Raw genomic sequence first — 24,061 nt, 5'->3', positions numbered from 1 at the left:
CTACCGCTTGGGCACATTCCTCTTGGGTCAAATTACGTGTTTCGCGTTGCATAGCGATCGAGTGTAGAAAATCAAACGAAAGAAAAACTATTGATCACTAGAATTAATCGAGAACAATTGCTTTTGCAATATAGTCAATACATTCAAAATCTGATAATATCATTTTTTTTATTCCTGCTGGGAAAAAACATCTGTATTGAAGAAAACCGTTGAAAGTGGATAACATATGCATGCATAATTCTGATAAAAATAATTATCATTGAGAACACCTTCAGTTGAAGAATAAATTTGAGATTTCCATAATGTGCGTTAATTTTTTTGCGCATCAGTGTATATTGTGTATATCATGTTGAATTGTCAAACTTGACGCATATAGATTTTATTGCTGGTGTTTTCGAAAACAGTGTAGAATGATAAGTCATAATGAATTTTCCATTTCCATTTCTGGGATTATCCCAGAGCTAGTTGAGGCAGTGAAAACTGCTTTAAAAGAATTATTACCAAAGAAATCAAGAGAAAAAAACGAATATGCTTTTAAACGTTTCATGGACTATCGCAAGAGTTCTTTATTGGAAAATGTTATAATGGCATACTTCCTAGACCTTTGTTTGAATATAAAATCTTGAACATTGTGGGCCAATTATTCAATGTCGAAGTCAACCCTTGCAATTCAACACAATGTAGATATACCTACATATTCAAAACTTCGTTCTTTATTGAAACGGCAAGCTCAAGGTTATAGGGCAAAGAAATAAGATTTTAACGATGGAAGAAATCGAAAGATATATCCAGGAAGCTCCAGGAAAAGAAAATTTAATGATTAAGGTTTTCATTTATATTCAGAATACCTACACATTCATTCATTTTTCAGGGTGCTTCATAATTTGATATTTCTGGGGCCTAAAATATATGAGTTAGTTTGAATGACTACACGATATAGAAAACCTAGAATCTAAGAATTAGCATACCTGATTGGAAGACCATCAAACCAAGATCATTTGTAGTTAATCAGATGTACTTGAATCTTTATCGAAACTATGTTTCGTTAAGACCAGAAAATATGAACAGTGACCGATTTTTCTTCAAATATCAAAGAGGAAAGGGGTGTGGACAATTATTTGTATTACATCAATTCAGAAGAAGAATATATTGCTTTTGTCAGTCTTCAGCAACAATATTGGTTGACTCTGGTGTCGATATAACTGTTTTAAACAGGCATGGCGGATGGAAATCACCAAAAGTTGCTGAAGGATCTATCGAAGAATCTCTTAACAATAAAGTGGCAAATAAAATTGTCAAGTACGAAATATTCAACAAAATAACCCTACTACCTCACATTTTGTCCAAAATGTTCCTCTCATTTTCAATAATTGTAGTATCTAACTGTCAAATAACTGTAAATATAGCAAACTGATTCAAAAATGTTTCTGCAATGCAATGAGAATTTCAAAATATAAATGAATTCCTTATAGACAAGGTGTTTTCACTTTTCATTTATATAGAACACATATTTCTTTACAGTAAGGAAATGAATATTTCCTAACAGTCAGGAAATCTTTGAGAAATTTTGTCTGGGATGTCAAATTTCCTAGCGATTTGCGGAAAAAGTGATTCCTTGTCAAAAAATAGTGTGGATCTTTCATAAAAATTTTTGTTGTTGGGCAGTCCCAGCCAACTGAAATTGAAATTCCTCTTAAACTCTCCCTTCACATCGAATTCGCCATATTCACCACCTACCTCATTTCTCCTGACATGAAACATCGATGCTTGTTTAAACGCGACAAGACTTGTTTCTCATTCATTCCGATAAAAAGTTTCGCATTGTATGGCATATTCGTCTTAGCGAAGCGAAGGTGAAATTTCTCCTCCACTGTTGTTTGATAGCAGACCAGATTTACCAGTTCTAGTGTGACATGGGGGCGGGTGTAGTCTTATTTACGACATGAAGCTCAGTGTTAGTCATGGGTTTTTGCATTTGAGATCAAGGCGAATATAATGATACACTTACAGTTGCTTTATTGATTGTCTCTGAATAACATCAGGCTGAGAGAAGGTATCAGATTTTTGTAACATAACACTGAAGTCTTTCAAGGTTAATTGCTTGGTATGCACATATGAAAAAGGGTGTATTCGACATTCACTCGAATAGCTGTGTATACACAGTGTGGGCCACTTCATAGTGCGACCAACTTAATTAAATATGTCGAAAAACAACTCCAACTCGTTCATATTTTACTCCTGTTTCTTGCTTCATTCTTTTTTATAACTTCAACTGCTTTTTGATGGGAAGCGAAACTCTCTTAATAGGGATGAGTGGTATCAGGCACTGGAGATCTGAGGAAAAAATACAGGGTTGGCTTTCTAAAACGAAACAGACGAGACAACCACCTTAATTGTTGAAGAAAGTAATCACCAATAATAATTATTTCGTTGTCTTATGTTGACAATTAACGGTTACCATCGTAATCACAGAATGAATTAGTCAAATAATTGATGATTTCACATAGCATGGTTAGCAGAATGACTGGTACTGTACAAAACTCAAAATTGAATATCTCGAAAACGAATGCATTAAATAAGAAAAAAATTAATACGCTGAATTTAGGATAGAAAGACCTTTCAAATGAGGTATCACTTACCCTATATTTCTTATTCAAAATTTAGGGGTTAGTGTTCTAACACTAAGGGTTGAAGCGATATAGTTGTGAATTTGACCTTAAAAGTTGTCCCCCTCTAAACAAAAATCAACATGTCCGAGCATTTTTTCGAAATAAATTTATTCCGCCCGTTATCTCGTCTGTTTTAAAAATCCCACCCTGTATTCAACGCATCAGATTGTAGATTTGAAGGGGAGTTGCATTGCATTACGTTAATGTCTATTAATTGTGTTTCAAATAATAGCTCTTCTCGCTATTACGTCGTCTACCGCTAGCCTTTCCAGAATTCTAATAATCCGAACTATATTGCAGGGCTTCAAAGAACTTATGGGGTGTCCAGGAGAATTGAACCATTTTTCACTCTGAAGCGACTTAATTTGTATCTGTAAAGGGTAGCAGCTCATTTTTTTGCATGAAGATATCATGCCCAAATAGGTAACGATAGATAATTGTAGAGTAATGGTGAGATGAACATTTTGAGTACAGCAATTCTTTTGTCAGGAACTGAAAATTGGCTCATATCTCTGTAACCCATGGGAGAGTTGAACAGAGGGCGAGAGAGACTTGATAAGTTCGTTTATCAGGAAAACACTGAAGGAAAACAATTTCCAATCACTATTCTATGTCAAGGTTTTCAGCATCAGATGTTCCAACGTTTGAAATATATATTTTTTATTTCAGAGTCACTCTCACTTATTTCCGAGATGTTTTTTACTCTTTTGAATGTTTGTATATTTTGTAATTTTTATTTCTATTATTCAATTTTCTTTCTTGGAAGCGAACTATTATATTATCTGAGCTCAGTAAGGAAAACTTGGACCACTGATTATATCTCTCCACCATAGCATGGGTCAAGTCTCCCGCACAGATATTTTCAATTTCTTACTTCTTAACACGTTCGACCCTTTCACTCCCGAACTGTTCTGATGGCAGCCAAAATGGAGCCTCCCCTAGTTGTGCCTTGTTAAGAGTATGTTGCAAGCTATTTACGATACCGGTAGCGCGAAATTTGAATTAAAATATTTGAGGTGGTTCAAGTCTCCTACCTGAGCAAGTCTCCCGGACTCCACCTACTCCCTAAATCATCCAGGCCACGCTTATGTATAACAGTATACTATAAATCAGCTTCAATCAATAACATTCCTATGGTTCAAAGTTCAATAATCACACGATCGCAACCTATATACTGACCTCTTCATGTATAACATTATTAAACTAAAAAATCAAATCAGAAAATATCTTCGAATATCCACTACGACAGTAAACTTACCGGAATAATAAAAAAATTACCATTTCGAGGGCAGCTCAGTTTAGGACACTTACTTACAGACGAAAGGTATAAATCATCAGCCAGCAGTGACTACAAGGAGATATGAAGACCAGTTATTGAATAAGGGTACATCTTACGTCTCAACAGCAGAAACCAAGTTATAGAGAGAAGTAAAGCAACAGACTTATATCAGCTCTCACAAAATTAGGACACCCAGCAAACTCACTTGATTGAGTTGAGATGAATTTTATTTGAAATCACTAAAGTCCAATGAAACAAGATTCAAAATACTTTCAAAGAAATTTTGCTGAAGGAAGAATAATATGAACATTACAAAATTTAAACTTCTGACTACAAGGGGGACTACACGACTTCAACAGATACAGATATCCAGAGAGGACTTTCAGGAAGAAAATTCAAGAAATCTTCAGACAAAGCAACATGGAGTAGGGGAAGCAATTTAGGAGTGAATCAATATCAATGTTCAGTATAAGGCCTGTTTCACAGTTCATTATTGTATCATCTGTTATTAATTTAAGGTTCAGGGAGGGTCTATGATCCTTTAGATATCATTTTTATTGCTGTTAAGTCACTGTCTAGAAGCAAATAATGAACAATTTCAACATCTCAATACTTGTATTCTTTCAGAAACTTTACCACTTAATACATACTTCACCCATCATTTTTAGCTAGTTTTTTCTTAGAGTAATCGTCAATAGAAATGCAAAACCTTTTAAATGACTTTACTGCCATTAAGAATACTTTGAGAAGTTGCTAACTCTCCTACGGGATGCCCCTACAGTCACGAATTTGCTATCAAAAGATTTCCTCATCCAAATCCAAAAAAACTGACATACTAGTGTTAGTCCCAGCTTTACACGATTTTCAAGCTTGAATTTGCAAAATTGTTTGTTCCACATCAGCAGCAGCTGTTAGAAGGAAAATAATTCGACACAACTACTATTCAAAACCTATTACGAATTCATGTTTTGTGAAGAAGCCGACGTTATTAATTAGCGGAGCCTCATGGAATGTGAAATGACGACAGCACCTTTGAGTCGATGAAGTTATTCGACAAAAAAAAAGGTCAAAGGTTGCCGCCGCTAAAAATATGCAACAAGTCAGCCTTGATGACTCGAAAAACAAAGAAACCAGGCTCTTGTTGCATAAAATTCATAAGGAGGTGATGACGGTTAAGAAATTAGTCGTTTGCTTCTCATATGCAGATTGAGAAGGAAAAGTAGGTTCAAAGTCCCCGTATCCTATGCAATGGAATACGGTGGTGAAAATGAGGTCATAAATACCAATGTTGCTATGATAATAGCATTACTCTGGCGAAAGGAAGGGCAGGGATGCATAGTGTCACCAAAACTCTCATAACATTTCAAGCGGTTGGTAATGTACAAGTCTATTCACCTTATGATATATACTTTCTCAGCAATCTGCACACTAAATTCCATTCTCAATATGAAATTTCATTTAGATTCATTGTTGAATGTTTTTAACCCTCGATTGTTAGGTAAACACTAAGGCCCGTTTGCTCCAATACCCCTTAAAACGAGTACTTAACTAAGTGTCGTTTAAAGTTAATGGACGCTTAACTTTATTTCCAGTTGCACGACTGTGGCTTAACAGAATCTTAAGTAAGGGGCCCTTAAGTTTTTATATCTAGTAATATTTCTGTTTTTTATTTTGGTGCAACTTCATCCTAGTCCAATAAAGCTATTTCATTGGTTGGCCAGTTGCCGATGATCGTTGTCATTTCATTAACCTAACTTAATTGTCCTGTCAGTCAGTTTGAAGTAAATAGAGAACTCTAACGATTTGTCAAAATCAGCTAAGCGATCGTTGCCGTGGGGCACACAAGCTTTTCCCTCCATTGATTCACATGCTGTTTTGGTCGAGTTTGTATGTTGTGCCTTTTCTTAAAAAAAATGTTCTTCCCGGCATTTGATTAGAGTAATTAAACTATAGCTTTCTCAGAAATGCCTCTTTACAGTGATAATAAAAAGCTTTGTGTGCCCCACGACAACGAACGGTCAGCTGATTTCGACAAATCTAGAGTTCCCTATTATTATATTATTATCAAAGAATAACAACTTTTTGTTGTTGAATTAGTATTAATATTGATAATGATAATGATAATTCAGTTATGAATACATTCAATTTTCAAAATCCATCAAAAATGGGGAGTTCTGCAGCCAGTTCAACAAATTATTTTAGGTTAGAATCACGCCCTTAAATACCTAATAAGTGGTCATTGATGATAGAAGTATGGGGAGTTCGGGAGAGTTGAACCCCTTTTCAGTCTGAAGCCACCTAAGTTGTATCTGTAAATGCTAACAACCTGTTTTTTTGCGTGAAGATATCATGCTCAAATAGGTAACGATAGATAATACTTGAGTAATGATGAGATGAACATTTTGAGTGCAGTAATTCTTTTTTTAGGGACTGAAAATTGGCTCATGTCTCCCTAACCCATGGGAGAGTTGAAACGGGGGAGAGAGACTTGATCATAAGTTTGTTTATCAGGAAAAACATTGAAAGAAAACAATTTCCAATTGTTCACGATTGTCTATATCAAGGTTTTCGTCATCAGATGTATCAGCATATGAAATACATATTTTCTATTTCAGAGTCACTCTCACTTATTTCCGAGGTGTTTTTCATTTTTTTAAGTAAATATGTATATATTTTTATATTTATTTCTATATTTCAATTTTTTTTTTTTTGAAGCAAACTATTATCTAAGCTCAGTGCGGAAAACTTGGACCACTGATTATGTCTCCCGACCATAGCATGGGTAAAGTCTCCCGCACCCCCTTTTAGTCTATTCAACAAATGTTTTCCTGAAACTTCTACAACAATAATTAGAAAGGCTCATCGTTTGTAAAAAAATATTAATCAATTGAAGCAATAAAACTAAATACCACCACCTACCTATTAAACTTTTCAGAGAGTGTAACAAACAAAAATTATTCAATTACCTACTTAATTACTTCCTAACAACAAAATTACGTTCAACCCTCTCACTCCCGAATTGAAATATTTGAGGTACTTCAAGTCTCCTAATTGAGCAAGTCTCCGGACTCCCCCTAGTCCAAACTCCATGTGAGATGCAGGACAATTTTGAAAATATTTGCCAATAAAACTTTTGGGAATCCTTTTTTAATGAACAGATTACAAACAGAGTGGGCCATTGAAACGAAACAGAAGTCCCTCTGAAATCAAAAATCTAATTGTTTCGAGCATTTTTATAAAGTGCCAGCCACAGAGCCGCTGTTTTGTTTGCAATGGGCCACTCTGTATATTGAACTTTGTTGTGGAATTTTCCAAGAAAAATCCTAGTACTACAGCTCAGTCCATTGAGCTGGGTACTCAATGATATAGGTCCAAAAAATAATTGCATGCCTACTTAATCAATAATCACTCTTTACAAAATATCTGGAGCAGTTAGGTAGTCTCAGAACTGTCTACCTTTTCCTCGCTCACAAACGTATGGTAATAGAATTCAGGTGATGAATACAAAACAAAAAATCAATCGAGTCCAAAGCTTTAAACATTCGACAATCTGAGTGCTACTTCAATGCATTTATTGCAACTTTTCGAGACCAAGCCAAAACTTTCCTCATACTAAATTCAGATGAATTTGTGAAGAACTATATCTTTATGCATGTATGCGATATTTAAAACCGCCATTTGTCGAGAAATTTATGGATATGGATGACGCGTCCGCGAAATCAATTCAAGTGCATGAATACAAACTGTTATTTGATCTCCACTTGATTTGGGTCCCGTTGAATAGTTTTTTATTGATCTGAATATTCATACTCTTGATTGGATTTTAGGGTCACTCGCATTTAATATCTGTGATGCTTAGTATTATAGAATGCACATATTTTATGTTTCTGTGAAATTCCGTGATGAATTTAAAACCAATCAATACGGCTGAACAACTCAATCATTCAACGTGGAAAGCTACCGGAATCAGAACTGACAACTAGCAGGCCAGGAGATTTGCCTCAAGAAACCATAATAAAATAAATTTCATAAATAACGAGGACAAAAACACCACTCTTCGCTATCGATAAATTGAATCGATACTACCCACCCCCGTCTGTAATCGGTGCTATAACCTCATATTTGTCAAACTGACGTTTACATTTGTTTTCGGTAAAAGTTAACATCTCGAATTTCTCGAAGATTACAGATTATAATCTTTGGAATTTCTGTTTCTTTTTCTTATTTCTTATTTATTAACTAGCTCCCAGGTGAAGAGTATACGCTGGGTAAGTTTCGGTTATTCGTCTTTCCTTTAGCATCTCTCACAGATTAAGATTAGTATCAAATCTTGTTTCGATACGTCTTTTGCCCTCGACAGTTGCATAAATTGATCATACTACATCTGTTTCCTTGAGCATTGTGACATGTGTTTTATGAGCCATTATTCTCTGTCTATCAAACTTTATGGTCACAACCACAGACATGAGAACGTCGATGGTCATGGCACAGTCACACCAATTTCCACTGGAGCTAAAACTAGGAATTCATACATTGGGAGTAAAAAATAAGGCACAAAATTCATCTTCGCTATTTACAAGTCAATTTTCGTTTCAAATTATGGAACTTTTCATTTATAATTGAGGGGTTTCTCATGGAAATAACCCCTCTAAGAAGGATGGAGGAAATTTTAGTTTTTCTAAACTTTATGTGCCAAAAATGGATAGACCTTTTGTTACCCAGGTTAATTAGGTCCTTGATGGGTTTTTATCATGAGGATGGAATAGCTAAACTGATTCAATTCGATCATTAATTATGAGGTATAATTTTCAGTGTTCCCATATCGGTATGTCACATGATGTTAATCCTAAATTGTAATATACAGGGTGCTACTTTGACTCGTACAAATATTTTATCAGTAGATTCTTGTGGTCAAAGGAAACGCTTTTATTCTTTACTCTCTTTTGCGAATAAGATCGGTTTAAAAGATACGGGCTGTTGAAAAACCATAAAAAATGTAATCTTTAGTTCTATCTCACAAACGGTTTCATCGAATGAAATGACTTTCGGAATATAGTTTTTCATTTATATGATGAATCTTTTTCGAACACAAGATATCACCCACGTCTTCCAGTTTTCTCATTATGACAATTACGTACCATAAAAATACCAAAAATTCAGTATTCAACTCTTGGAACTAAGTTTGACGGTATCTAATGAACATTATATTTGAACGTTTTTCAAAATAAAAGTATTTCTCAGATTTTCTCGTATAATGCGCCGTTTTCGAGTACTTTAATGTTAAAAAATTTTAAATTTTCTGTGAAATTTGTAGTATTGGGTATACTTCGACTGAATACAACTCTGTTTAAAGATTGGCAGATGTGTTGTCACAGATTCAGCTTGTTACTGAAGGTAATTTTGTTTTTCCAGGGGTGGCACAGCTCATTATGGAAACTTCAGATGGCTGTATCTTTTTATCAGGGCCTATTTGGAAAAAATGGTAAAGGAAAAAGATGTTTCTTTTCACCTAAAGAATCAACTGTTAAAATATGTTTACGAGTCAAAGTTTCACTCTGTATAAGCCAAATTTCAGTTCATTATCTGTGCAAATACTATGAAAAAAAAATTCAAAATCTAAAACCCTGTACGTTCGCAGCTAATGTTCATAGAACTTTTTTCAGCAACCCTCTCAGACAATGACGATTTTCCATTATTATTTCGAAAGAAATCTCCATAATCCGACACGTTGAAATCCGTTTTTGAGACACTACTAGTGATCGATGAAATCTTATCCATACACCTGATCCATCAACCTCGTGGAACATATAATTCGAACGGAGTCGGTCTCCTCGCCAGTTGCACTTCAGGCCCGTATAGAATTGGATTGTTCTGAATAACGCTCGCAATTGACACACCTACTGAAATGCCATCTTTGGCAATTCGAGGTTATCCAACTTCTAATGGTGACGGCCTGTCCGCCGACGACCAACTTCGGAGCAAGGACACATTAATTTAATAAGGCTTTTTTGCGCCAATGTATAGCTGCTACTTTCGAACTGTGTGCCGATGGACGCTGGTATGCAGTAAAAGTAGTTGTGTTAATCTGATCTCCTTATGAAGATGGCAATCGATCGTGGCGTATAAGAATCGCTCGGACATCTGCTTGAAAGTATTTCCTTCCTTTCATCGTATGCACCCCTGTTGAAGTAATAAGTAGAGGGTTGCTGACTCATAATAAGGAGCAGGTGTCGATATTTCCTGTTAGGGTCGGTTGAACTTCCGTATACTGGGTTCTTGCAAAAATTGATATACCTACTCTATAACTAACCGACTTATAAACACCTAGTTAGGGAAAAAAGTGCTCATTCTACATCTTGAGTAGACGAAGGAGCGGAGCCCTTTGAAAATGTTCTGTAATTCAATATTTCCATTTCTTCACCCATATAAAGCACTATGGAGAGTAGAGAGAAGGAGAACTATCGCTGCTTTGAGACCACAGATTACAGAGTAGAAGAGTTTGAGACCACACATTATTTGTCCTCTAGTACCAATAGGTGGTTCATGTTTTTGCCAATAGCAGCGCTGGCGATCACGGGAGGGCGAAATTTTGATTTAAGCTAGTTGGAGTTGGCTGAGTGAACTGTCTTCCTGGTGACAGATGATTAGAATATTATTATTTTCGATTTTTGATAAGAGAACAACATATGACCATTGAAATGTTGAAGCATGCGCTAGTGTAAGAGTGGTTTGGCATCGGAAGGAAAAGGAGAAGAGATAAAATTTCAGAGTACATTTCTGAGAGGAAATTGGAAGAAAACCTTACCTCAAGAATAGACTCGAAATCAATTTGTGTGTCAAGAGCATTTTGTGATGAAGATATTAAAAAAGATGTTGGATTCATTATAAACGAAATCGAAATTGTCATCCCTCGTGAGAAGTGGTTTCTTCTGAATAAGAATATCTAACCAATAAAACTACATGGTTCAGAAGTGGATATTCTTGAAGAATTTTGTTGGCATGACATAATATATGGTTTATAACGGTTCTCAGCTGGATATTGAAAACAGAATCTACTCTAATAAGTGATAAATCTGAGATTGCTACCTTTTGTTGTCTTATATATAATATATTCGAAGAATCATCAGAAAAAACTACGATGACACATAACCTAAAATAAAATGAAGGCTGTTCATTTCAATTCGACTCTTAAATCCCCACCCCTTATCTATCATCCTAGCGATCGCAGTGACTCCTATTTTCCCCGTTTTTGGAAATACATTTTTAGTACGGCGATCTTTCTCTTTCTCTCTACTCACTATATAAGAGTCACAGAAAAGAAAACATTAAGGTTCTAAGGCCCGGTACTTTCACCTTCGAATAAATTTTATTCAATGTCAATAAGTATCTGTCAAATAATTTCCTATCTGAAGGATACCCTATTTCGGTGCTTTCAGATGAAATTATTTGACGAATTACAATTCTATGAAAACACGGTATACTACTTTTCACCGATTAATGTAAAATAAGACACCGCATTGTAGAAATTGTCATAATTCCAATTAGAAATCAAATATTTCGTGAAAATCACACAAAAAATAACCATACATCCAGAATCTAAAAAATTCAACCAATAATGACGTAACGACATTCGATCTATGACAAATAAAATCTTATTAAGGAGTTTCAATGACAGATTTATTCGATGAATAACACTAAGATGTCTAAAACTCTGGTGTATTCACTGATTCGATTTTGTTTTTAATTTCGTGGGGATATGGGATCAATTTCGTTCTTTCCACTGTAGGTAGCGCTGTTTAGAATTTGACAGAGCATTCTCATATGATATTTGGAAATAATTTGAATACTTTCCTACGACGTACGAATATGTGTATTATTGGTATGTGAAAATGTATAAGTTTCGAGAAAGAGGTGTAGAACATTCAATCATTCAACATGTCGTTCAGTAAGTTCAGTTTTCTGTATGGACAATCAAGAACTACAGCTAAGAATTCGGTGTTGTTGGAATTTGAAGCAGAACTAAATCAGATGAATGAACATTCGGGACCGATATAGCTAAGTTTTATGGAAACTTCAGCAATATTTCAAAAAAACTGTATTGGAAATACGTTATGTGAATTGTGAGCATGTATTGAGAATCAGAGATACATAAATCTATTCGAGTCTGTTACTTCAAATATTCTTCCTGAGTAGATATAGTGAAAATTCCCTTTCTGTCATCTGAATATATTGGATATTTGATCAATCAACTGTGTTTTATTAAAATCATATTGAATTACCCCCTCACGAATTCAAGTTGTCAAACGGAAATTAACTTGAAGAAGGACGGTAAATCCTCCTTCGAACCCTTATTCAGTAGTGTTGAAATATTGACAGATTTGTTTTTACAACGAAAAACTGTAAATCACAAATATTCCTTAACAGCTGACAAAATGGGCCGTTTCATATTTTCAACTCGTTGATCGACATTCGATATCAACGCTAAACAAAATAAAACGAGAGAGTATCATTGGACTTCCTTTGGTAGAACAAGGATGGAACGAGGCAAATGACATGGTGGCGCCGCCACGAAACTGATCACATATCCCCGATTTTCTGAAATGTTGATGCTTGCAAAAAGTGACAAGTGCACACACCAGTGTTTTAGACATCTTAAATAACACTATCTGAAAGTGAAAGACAGCATCAGAGACAAATGTCTCTGACAGCATTTTTACTTATCCTAAGAATAAGACTTAGCTATCGAATAAATTTAGTTATTCGCACGTGAAACTACCGGGCCTAAGTAGGAAATAGTTTATATAGTTTGTAGTTTGGTGAGGGTGTTACATTTCACTGCGACCTTAAGGTCTATTGTACTCCCATCAGAGCTGTTATTCAAACTGCGCCATCTGCAGCTCGCCTTCCAGCTTCAATGAACTCTAGTATCTGAGAGATCTGCAAGGACTTAAAACATGGAATGGCCATTTAAGTGCTACGAGAGTATTTGTTGTAGTACCCACATTCGATGCTTCTCTGTCTAGCGCGACACTAAAGCAGTAGCGTAAATCAAATAAATTTATATACGTCCTACCTTTCTGCATTGAAAATTGATGCGACAATGATGTCACAGTCAACTGTTAACTATCTCAATTGTGATCGACGACACTAAGCAACTATTTCACTTCAGTCTTTGGACAACGACAATTGTTCATTTTCCATTCCTTGTATCTATGTTCCAAGTTCAAGGAAGACTTCCTACTCCAGGAAAGAGGAGAAAAAAGAAAAGCGAGTGAAATAAATGTTTCACCGACTTCACGATCGAGTATCCCAATGTTGCTGTAGATTATCAAAAACTTTCCAAAGTACTGTTTCGCGTTGTGTCAGCTCTTTGCATGAAACGATTAGTGCTTAAATAATAAAAGGAGTGGTAGGCAAAAGAAGAGAATCCAAGGGTTAAAAAACAATGCTGAAAATGTGATGACAGAAGCTCCATGAACCTCTGTTCGGTTTTTATCTCAACTGGCTGGATTCTCGGTGGGCACATGTTACACGGTTTTTAAAGGAGACATTTTGTTTTCATATTGTTCTACGCGTTATCAGAAAATTGAAGATGTTGATAACCCTTGCCAACCAAGTCATTGATAACCTGAATCAATTTTATTTTCTGATAAAGCTTGGTTCACATTTCTGGATACATCAACTCTCAAAGTATGAGGATGTGTACATTTCCAACTATGCACTTCAATTATAAAAAAATCCTGAATCCTGATATTCATATTTGAAGAAAACCATGTAATTCAGTTTCTTCAGTTTAGTTATGTATATTCATCAAGTATTGCCCACATCAATTAACAGCGGGTTTCATAAAACTCTTACTGCCCGATCAACGATTTGACAGTCACTGGATTTCAAAAACGAAATCGCTAAAACTTTTTCATTCCTACATATATTGAACAAGAAGCAATTTAGAATCATTGTATAGATGTATATAGATCATAATTTGATTCGAGAATTGAATTCCGAATTCTTATGACTGAATTATTGATTGAAAACAAATTGACGTTTATCTGTCAATCAAGCGTTGATTCCCCGATCGAGCTTTATGAAACCGGGGGTCAATATTTGAAGAGAATCAAATATATCGAGATTCTTATTGTGGATTATTCACATTACTGAAATGAGTACAACCTTTTCACATAGTTGTGAGTACCAAATACACAAATACTTAGGTTCATTCAAGATCGAAGTCTTTAGCGTTTGAATACTATGAATATCGGTTCACATTTTGTGCAACTTGAAAGAAAACAACAAAATTCCAGTGTGATTTTCAATTTCCCTGCACTATACCTCGATTGCATGGAACTGTCTGTACATTAACGAAATTTGAAACTGGTTCTCAAGATTGTATAACGGTTTTGAACCCCACTCAATATAAGTTTTCACTCGTTAATGTTGACTAGGCGATTTGAATTTTTCAATAACAAATTGCACATATACCCTGAATATTCAGCATTATTACGAAACATTACCTCATTTTAGCATGGTAAAACGAACTGTTCAATTAATAACACATTTTTCTATTTTCTGATTTGCTAATACTCGTGTAAATATCGGTGTATTGATGTGGATAACTTATTGAAACATTGAATAACTGCTAGTATATCTTTATAACAGTAAGTGAGAGTTATCTGAATATTCAATCAACCATCGAGTATGTATAACTTGGATTAAATGCAAATTCAGGAATTCCATTTACACCTTGTTAATCAACGGTGATCTTTTTATCCATAAATGTCATTGGTGTAGATGAGATGCTAATTACGTCCAGTTATTTCTTAATAGGATGGAATGATTGATACATATAGACATCAGTTTCAGAAAGCTAGTTTTTGTTTAGAGGGAAAACATCATGGAGATTAATAATGAGATTGAAGGGACATCGCAGAAAGCATTCCGTTGGTCATCTGTATTATATGCAAGAATGGAATAGATTGACGGAATTATAGGCTGCCAATGCACCGTCAAGCTTAAATGGAGGGTACTACCATTCATAGTCAAGCTAGATCTCGATCGAGATGAAATGTGAAAGAAAAAGATTTGGGAAATTAGAGGCCGTCTAAAAACGATCAATATTATTCTATATGGATCCCATTTCAATCAACTGTGTATACTATAGATTGACGGAATGATCCACAGTCAGTCTATAGGTCAAAGAGGCAATTAAAAATCTGGAGGTGGCAGAAACGACAGCATTGAGGACCATCACTAGAATGAGGCACCCTAACAATGTTCTGCATAATCCCCCAAACCACCTGCTTTTCTCAGCAACAGGAATTGAGCCAATCAAAGAGAGGATCAATAGGCTAAATAAAAAATTTTATACTAGATTGTTAGAGTTAGAAGAAGTGATCCCCCAATATCATAAAGATATAAACATTTCAACTAGGAAACACCCAACAGAGACTCTAATAAACAAATTAAGTAATGTTTTATGTTAATATATAATTGTAAAATTTTTATATATTAAAGTGTAAATCTATAGGCTGAAGGACCTCAGGTCGATGGCCAATTGTTTATGTATATATTTGCAATAAACGACTGTTACTACTACTACTGTCTATGAAATTATTGATCGAATGATACTTTGCCATTATTCAGTTAATCTGAATCGTTAACTGGATTAACTGTGCTGTAATAGATTGGAAAAATGGGCTGAAAACAAATCAAATTAACTGCCTATTTATAGTATACGTCCAAAGAATGATAGGCCGCCAGTATGGTCTGGATCAGGATTGGCCAAATGATAGGCAGCTTGAATCCGTCTGGAGCACAAAGCACAATCAATAATGACTGAGCATAGAATAAATGGACGAAATGATAGGCCTCTTGCCTATCTTGCACACTTTGTGTGGAATATATAATATATCTAATAATTGACTGTGAAAGGAAAGGTTATCTAAATTATACTTCATCAACACAAGACTAAGGTGAATAGAAATTGTGATTGAATTTTGATAGAATTGATAGAATAAAAGGCTGCCAAGAAACGATCGATTAGGTTCACAATCAAGATTGACTTCGTAAAATATAGGTATCAATGGGATGATAGGCCGTCAGTGAATATCTAATGTAGATCACGATCAGAATTTATTGTCTATGCAGCTGATTGGCCAAATGAGACTGTAAGTCAATCTGAATCGTAGTCTAGTTGGACTTTGGTAGAATAGTTTGATAAAATGGCATTTCATCAGCACACGGTTGATCAAGATCGCTCCTGAGGTGAGTTTACCTTTACCCACCTGAAGATGCTATTGTGGTAGCGAAACACGTATCGTGGTGCAAAAATCCATTTTGTGAAAATCGTATAATCTGTTTCAAGTTCAATTATGTATTTTCATCGAGTATCGGCCACGCCTACTTAACTTTTAACGTGCTGTTACAGCAAAAGCTAAGAATTACGTTTAGACACAGAATATGGAGTGTTCAAATTTCAGAGCCTACTTGACGACGAATTTTTTTGAGCGAACGTTGTATCTGATGTTTTCACTATTATACAAGGTAAGTCTTTGACTCGTACAATTATTTTAACAGTAGATTCTTGAGGTCAAAAGAAACACTTTTTCCCTATACAATTTTTTTCGATTCGGCCCTGATAAAAAGATATAGCCATTTTAAGTTTTCATAAAGAGCTGTGCCATCCCTGGAAAGACAAAATTACCTTCTGAATAACTCGGTAACTCTTTGACACTGTACATCTGTGGATCTTTTAAACAGTTGTATTCAGCCAAAGTACCCAATATTTAAAATTTCACAGATACTCTTTAATTTTTGAAAATAAAATTACCCAAAAACAGCATATTAGATATACGAGAAAATATGAAGAATACTTTCAGTTTACAAAACGTTCAAATATTCATTAGATAGCGTTCAACTTAATTTCAAGAGTTGGGTTCTTCGAGTTTTCGGTATTTTTATGGTACGTAATGGCAATAATGAAAAAAATTAGTGATATCTTGGATTCGAAAAAGATTAATCAAATAAATGAAAAACTATATTCCGAAATTCAATTCATTCGATGCAACAGTTTGTGAGATAGAACTAAAAATACAATTTTTAGGATATCTCAACAGCCTGTATAAGTGGCGTATATAGTATATAGCTAATATTTCGGGGAGACGCTAACACATAGACCTATAAAACACATGGACGCGCCCTTCCAGTGAGTTTCAATAGCCACGAGTGCGGCCAACATGAGATGTAGCTAGTATGGGCAAAAAAACGTTCCTTAGAACGCCTTAGCGCTAAGCGCATACGATTTATTTCGATTTTTTTTTTAAATAGGGAAAATTAAAAATGAAATTTGCTTAGAAATATTTCGATAATGGATTATAAACATAATTCTTTATTTTAGTAATTAATTTCCGAGCTATATTTGTATATTGGCGCCCGTTAGAGATAAAAAGAAGTACCTATAATCGAATAAAAAAAATTCAACGAATTTTAGCATCATTTAGATTGCGTGTAATGATCCAATTAGAACTAAAGAGCACAATTTTTGCTTTCGGCAACTATTCCTCGGAAAATACAACAGATAAGTTCATGAAAAGTTTGTGAATAAATTGATTTGAATAAAAACAATTGAGTACATTTTTAGCCAACACAATATTCTGATTTCTTGTTGGTTCAATATCGGAAAAAATATTTCATTGATCAAAAGGTTGAAAAATAGACATTACAATCAGCATACGAAGTAATTTTTCAACTGAGGATAATTTTTAGGAAGCATATTCATATTTTGTCCCAATGGAAAAGCTGGCATTCTGGGCATTTATTTTCTCTTCTAATCTCAAATGCTTCTTGAGTATTATTTTATCTAGATGAGAAAAGAATTGAAATACATTTATTGATTTGAAATGAATATTTCAACTATGATATAATAAATCGATTAATACATTCGAAGTTACTATACCTGTGAAATTTCACTTTATCTGTATTTTCAACTCTTTTCGTACTATTAATTGCACTCTACGACACCATTATTACTTTCATAATAGAAAAAGGATACGACATTCAAAGTTGATCTCAAATTGATGAGAACATTCTGAAAATTTCGATAAATACAAAGTGCAAACGAATGTTTAGCCCATACTAGCTCTATCTTATTTCGGCCGCACCCCCTCTCTCTCTACGCCGTGTCCATGTGTTTAATATGTCTATGCGCTAACACTATCGAATGGTTAGGTTAGATAAAATTTTTTAATTGGGATTGAAATTCGCAGGATAATTTCACGTCCCCCTGTAGATAATATTAATTTCAGGAGGGCCCGGGCCCCCTGTCCCCCCTCCCTATATACGCCCCTGGCCTGTATCTTTTGAACCGAGCCGATTCGGAAAAAGTGTTAAGGAAAAATTGTTTCTTATGCCTCAAGAATTTACTGTTAAAATATTTGGAAGAGTTTAAGATTCACCCTGTAGACTTGTCCTGATGTAATTTGTGATGTAGATTTTAGTTAATATATTCATGTTCACAAAATCAAATAATAATGGCGTGTTCTAACCAAATAAATTTTTTGAGGAACACAAAATATCCAGCAACTGAGTCGTTTTTTTTCTAAAATAAGTGATCAATGAAGCATTCGAAAAAAGTCCAGAATAAGTACCGATGCCGTTGCTCAGATATTTCCTCGCCTCAAACAATCACGCCAATCGTGCAATACAGCTGTCGGCCCAAGAAACGCTAGCCGAACTGGACTATTTTAACGGTTCTGAGAATGGAATATATCATTTCCACCGAGGTAACTACTGTGATCGACACAATTTCCAACGAACTCCATCATTCGATACGGACGTAGGGAAGCCATCAAGGCCACCGGTGTCTTTTTACACTGAAGGCGAGAAGTTTCTATTATTCCGGGATCTAATGTTTCGTATCCAGTAATTGTGGTAGCGTTCGCATAAATCGAATACCTCCACCGTCGTGTTATGTAACTCAGAAATGATTGGAATCGGTCCCCGTTAGATCTGTTGGGAAAGAATGCTCTATTCATAATTGCTAATTGGGATCTTACCAGTGAGTGGCAGTGGTTTGCACGTCGAGTACCATCAGATCTGAAATGAAAGAGAAAAATAATTATTATTAATGAATTGAACAAAACATCGATCAATATTCCTTGTAAAGAATATGCCATCCAATCTATGTTAGAAGTTAGAGGAGTGACTTTAAGCATGAACATTTATGATTTTTCCTCTTCCTTATTCTAATGATCACTTTTTTGTGGTGATTTCATCTTGCAGTATAGGGATTCAGCACATCTATCAAGGCTGATTTGATCATGCTGTAGGGGTGAAAAATTCCAATGAAAGCATCTGTCAAGTATATTAAAGAACTTTAGATTCAAAGAAGTTGAGCCATTATTACCCGCAAGGTCAAACAACAAAAAGGAGCATTAGATTATATGTACTACTTTGATTCTTACTATTTGATTTATTCTATACACATGTATACAGTATACAGGGTGAGTCTTTGACTCATACAAATATTTTAACAATAGATTTTTGAGGTCAAAATAAACACTTTTATGAATCATTTTCTGAAACAAGATATTCGAGTTTTCTTATTATGACCATTACGTGCCACAAAAATACCAAAAATTCGAAGAACCCAACTCTTGAAACTAAGAGTCCAATGAATATTTGAACTTTTCGTTGAATTGAAGTTTTCTTCTTATTTTCTCGTATAGTGTGCCGTTTTGTAGTAATTTGATGTTCAAAAATTAAATAGCATCTGTGAAATCTGAAGAATTGGGTTCTTTAGCTGAACACAACTCTGTTTAAAAGATCCACAGATGTGTAGTGTCACAGATTCAGCTAGTTATTCTGAAGGTAATTTTGTTTTTCCAGGGGTGCACAGAAGTCATTAGGAAAACTCAAAATGCCTATATCTTTTTATAAGGGCCGAATCGGAAGAAATAGTATAAGAAAAAAGTGTTCAGGGTGAAACATCACTTTGTATTTCAAATAAGATTTTCGCTTTTTAGAAAGAACTTTAGCAAGCTACAGTACAAAGTGCGAAAAATTGAATTTTTAGACGTGACAACTTTGAGTGATACTATGAATTAAAGCTTGATAGAGGTTTTTTCTGAAAAGCGAAACAATTATTTGAAATTCGAAATACAAAGTGATGTTGTCACCCTTAAAAACCCGTGGAATATTGAAATAACTTATATCTCTCTGATTCGATCTCAATATGTGTCAATTACCTTCCAATTTTAAATGAATTTCGTCGACAAGTTTGGCTCTGATGATGGTCTGAGTATTTCCATGAATTTAGAAAATCACTCTGTAGCTTTCTGGGGAAAGCCAGAAATTATTTTTTTAAAGTATAGAATTAGTGACAAATGTTGCTATGTTTGTGCTATTGAAACTTTTAACAATCTTCTTGATAAGCTCAAGAAATTAAATAAATCGAATAGAAAAATGAAAATTAAGCAATGGATAGCAGCAAATGAATAAACTTCACTATTAAAGAAAAACAATTCCCCAATGGTGTGATAATTTTTGTAATTCGAATAAATCTATTAGAATCTTCTTTAGGTTATTTAGTTTTGAGTAGTCTTAAGTTGCATAGTTGTATAATTTCGTTGTTTTCTTGTTTTTTTTTTTTTTTTAACCAGTCCTGTGAACAGGTAGCGTAGCCTACGTCTACAGGTATATTTTGCAATTGTTAATATGCTCTTGTAAATATAATTATCTGGTTTCAATAAATAAATAAATGAATAGTCGATCCGTGCTCAGCTAGTCCTACTCATCTCTGATGAGAGTATGTACAGCGAGGGCTATCAGTCATTCTGCCAGGATAAAATATCAGCAGATAGGTAATCAAAATTTTGACGACGATATATCACCTTGTTTTTTCAGAGGTAACTCCCGTGTCCAGAATTTATTGATGAGCTTGAAAACCCTATAGAAGAGCTATTGGAAGCTCTAAAATAATTTTAAAAAATTTCCTTCTTCTTTGAATCTCTTTTCGTTCTTAATAGGCTCGCAAAATGTTGTTTCACCCCTAAAGATTAAGAATGAGATCATCAGTGCAAGAACGACTCCCAAGGGTATTGAGTTTAAGAGTTCTGATGATGAATGCGAAACTTCTCTCAACAAAAAACGTGAAATAATATCCTTCGTACATGTTAATATTGCGTGTATGTACCTAATGAGTGAAACTTCACAGTGTCTAACGCAGAATGCCTCTAAGAAATTGGAATCAATCAAATTAGTGCCATTTCCTGAAAAGCCTCACTCATCTGGATAATCAGAGAGACAACAGAGGATATATCAATTAACATGATAACTGTTATTTACACCATTGCTCTGATTTCATGATTCACCAAGCATTATCGGCGATAATTCATGCAACAACGAGCAGACACCTGAAGAAATAGCCCATACAGCACGGTTGATTAACTTCATTCGCTCTTGTTGAGAAGTCAAGCTCAAAAGTACCAAGTACTCTTGACTCACAGTGAGTTAACTGATCATTATCCATTCAGAGAACTCCGAAGAATTTGGTTCTCAAATGGAAAGGACCGAATTTTTCTTGAGATAAATTTCAATGATGAAACATATTTTACCATTATAGCTTTCAGAAGAGTTTAATATAATTAAATACATCGCGTAATAAAGATTGAAGAAATTGGTTCCACAATTCCTTGTTTGTCCACTAAATAGTGGATAATGAGATAACATCAGCCCAATCTTTTCTTTTAATTTATGTCTCTCGCAAAATGCAAATAAGCAGCTGAAACTCTCATTCTCAAGATAGAGGTACTCTTGGTCTAATACTTTCAGTGTGTGATACCAACGGCATTTTCGAGTAATCATGACTGATTTTTTGGATAAGGGTAGAACAATAACCGGAGATTACTATTTGACATAACAGACCACTCTACGGGAAAAAATTAAAGAGAAAAGATGCGAAAAGCTATTCAAAGGTGTTTTGTTTTGGCAGGACAACGCCTCTGCACACAAATCTCATGTTGCCATGCAAAAAATTCGTGATTTAGGGTTTGAATTACTAGAACACCCCCCTTATTCACCAGATTTGGCTCCATCTGACTATCATCTCTTTTCTCGACTGAAAAAAAGTTTAAAAAGTCGTAAATTTTCTTCCAACGAGGAGGTAATAAAAGCTGTGGAGGTCCGGTTTGCAGAGCAAGAAGAAACATTTTTTTTTAAGTTCTAGAGACGTTGCAGGTTCGTTGTAATTAATGTATTCAATTAAGAGGAGAATATGTTGAGTGATAAAATATTTTGACGTTGAAAATTTGTTTGGTTCTATAGTAGGCTAAGAATCAATATATCCCCGTATGTACCTACTCATATAAATGTTTCAAAATTCTGCACGTTTTTTACTGGGATTACTTTTTAATGTTAAGAAGATTATATTTTGTCCAAATATTCGTCATCATAAAATAATCATGCCAAAACTTTTGAAAATAATACAAAAAACAATTGCAATTCACCTTCCCGATCACGATAATTCTTCAAACTTCAAACTGAAATCCTTTTCATCAGTATGGGAGCTCGGTGCTCACCTATTGGATACATAGCATAGATGAAATCTTTCATCACCATGAATGAAACTTTATTGTGATTCACAGTTGAAACCCTTTTATGATCGGGCCGTGTATTACAAATCGTAAACGTGAGTTGCGTCGCTCATGAAGCCAGTGCAACACGTCTGAAATGGGCATAATATATAATCGACCGAATCAGTTAAGCATTCCTCAAAATTAAATTCATTGTCACGATCAAGTGTATTACCCAGGTTGGAGAGAAATCTCGAGTTCTTGTACAGAGCACGTGGGAATATGTGTATCATGAAAGTAATCATTTTTCTACAATCTTGGTTTATGTGAAACCTTTGCAGCAATGTCGGTGGGAACTCTTTTTCGAGCAATGTGTAGATCTGTCAATGGAAAGGTTTCTCACACCGAAGAAACTAGCTAGTTTTTGACGGGATTCAAATTCGAGATCTCAGATATGAGAGGCAATTCTTCTTCTTTAAAACTGTCACCAACAGTCTTATGAAGTATATAAATTATTTCAGTCTACTTAAGAGAGTGTCTTAGCAAAAAGAGAAGGTAAAGGAGGTAGGAAACATGTTAGGACTGAGCAGTATATTTTGATATTCAATTATGAAGATGCTTGTAACTCGGAAACCCTGCATTTTCTCGATGTTCCTACAGTTAACTTTTTTTGCAGAATTAATGATAAAATACATAAATGGAGGAATATCCCTGATATCTTCAACTAAAGAAGAGTTTCTGACCATCAAGGGCTAGAGTCAGTCCGTCTCTGGCGGTTCTGAAGACTTATGGGGTTGGAAACAAATCATTACTGAAATTTGTATTGACTCAAAGTGAAGCATTCCCTACTCTTCTTCATATACTTTATTCACATCTGACAAAGAGTCACGTAGGGCCGGTACACCCTATATAAGATATGGAAAGAGAACACCCAGCGTTAATTAATTTATTACAACACTATTTTGGTGGTTGAAATTTAAAAGCATCTTCATTTCAAAGATTTTGAATAAAATATTCGTGGTTTAAGGAATTAATCTTCGTTTAATGAAACGGTTCTTATGACCATAAATGGAATAATTGGACCAATCGAACTGGGTCGAATTGAAAATTGACCAAATCATTTCAACATCGAGAAATAAATTCGCCACCTACAAAGATTAAGAGCGAATTGCTTTTTACAGATCATGTTGTAACTTATTATAAAACACTGGATTCAAAACGTCTGAATATTCAAGCCAGCTCCAACAACTCGTTTCAAAACAACTCAATGGAGTTGTTCACATTATAAAAGATGCAGGAGGACTACAATAAACGGTAACTGTGAAATAATCCCGTTGTGGGTGACACACAGCTTTTATAATAACACTTTCACTTTCGATCAATATTATGCTTTTAATTGTTTGAAAAAACTTGATTATTTCTCTTCTCTTTCCAATTAATTTTCTCACAATCATTAATGTTGTGAAGGTGTTTAAGAACAATTGAATGAAATATAATACATTGAATAGTTTCTTCCGTTGTATCATTAGTCCTTTTAATTATTCAAA

At 34.7% G+C, this 24,061-nt stretch overlaps 1 protein-coding gene across 1 annotated transcript in view; it reads right to left on the bottom strand.

The window, feature by feature from the left end:
- LOC123311920 overlaps positions 1–24,061 on the bottom strand; it is a 130,333-nt gene that overhangs the window by 58,565 nt on the left and 47,707 nt on the right. Inside the window, exon 3 of the mRNA XM_044896052.1 lies at positions 18,999–19,038. The gene's annotated coding sequence lies outside the window, so the exon portion shown is untranslated. The remainder of the gene's footprint in view (positions 1–18,998; positions 19,039–24,061) is intronic.

The sequence above is a fragment of the Coccinella septempunctata genome, chromosome 1, assembly GCF_907165205.1.
Source record: "Coccinella septempunctata chromosome 1, icCocSept1.1, whole genome shotgun sequence".
NCBI lineage: Eukaryota > Metazoa > Arthropoda > Insecta > Coleoptera > Coccinellidae > Coccinella > Coccinella septempunctata.
The sequence above is the reverse complement of the archived record's forward strand: the minus strand, read 5'-3'. Positions and strand labels throughout refer to the sequence as shown.